Raw genomic sequence first — 1,273 nt, 5'->3', positions numbered from 1 at the left:
CGAGTCGATCAAAAATTGCAAGAGAGGCAATAAAGTGAGAAACCATCTCAATATGCCGCATATAAAGGGGACCAGCTCCAGCTCATACTCGATGTCCTTATTCCTAAATGCATGAATGTTATGCGAGAAAGACACATAACCAGGACAATATAGTCGCGGAATAGCCAGCATCAAATGGGTGATAAGATGGTCACTCACACTGGTCGCATCGCTGACTCCGCACTCAATTATATTAATGCTCGATAAGACAAAAATAAGATTTAAGGTGATTGCCGAATTACATTAAGCAAGTTGGAGCATCAATCAATTGCCTAAGGAAAAACAATGCGATATCGAAATTGACGTTATAATTAATTTGATCGAGCATGTCGACATTGAAATCGCTCAGACACACAATCGCATCGATTATACATGCAACACGGAATAGGCATGACTCTTTAAGTGATTCCGTTATTTTCGTCAGGTAGAGATAAGAGAAAAGGCGGCAAGACGCAACCAACTGAGGAGGCAGCAGCAGCTCCAAGCAAAGGCATCGACAGCTCACCTCCAGTTTGCAACAACAGGAACGCAATTATCAGAAGGACGCGAATTATTGTCAGCGCCACAGAAAGCGCAAGGGCGCTTACGCGAAATAAAGCGTTTACATTTGGTACGTCGACTAAATCATCATTCTAAAGTACATGAAATTAGACACAGTATAAGAGAATGTATTTACGCGTAGGATCGCACAACAAAGGTACGCAGTAAATTAACAAAATAATTATTTATATCTGTGTCTGTCCTTTAAACAAAGGCAGAAGCGAACAATCAACAAATAATATCAACAAATAATAACGATATAATGGCTAGATTTGAACATAAAATTATTTCGTTACTATAGAAATTATTACAATGATAAAATATTACAAGAATGTAAATGAAAATTACACATTTCATGCAGTATAAACGCACTAATAAAATAACGAAACGCAGAAAGATCGCGTCAGTCTCTCACAGAATACATTCTGCTCGCCGATCAGTATTCGCGAAAACGTCAAAAGTAAAAAATTGAAAGATAAAATTGAGATATTGTAATAATAATCAACGACTATAATAAAACGAAAAATGTGCAGCGAGGTAATAAAGGCAGTACTTTTCACAAGAGAAAACGTAGAAATTGAGCAAAAAGGCGAAATCAGAGCGAAATGACGAGCAGAAATACAGCAATATATTGACAGCACGAAGTGTCACACGAGACTGATACATATATATATATATATATATATATATATAT

This window comes from Atta cephalotes, assembly GCF_000143395.1.
Source record: "Atta cephalotes unplaced genomic scaffold scaffold00022, whole genome shotgun sequence".
Taxonomy (NCBI): domain Eukaryota; kingdom Metazoa; phylum Arthropoda; class Insecta; order Hymenoptera; family Formicidae; genus Atta; species Atta cephalotes.
Note: the sequence above shows the minus strand (reverse complement) of the source record.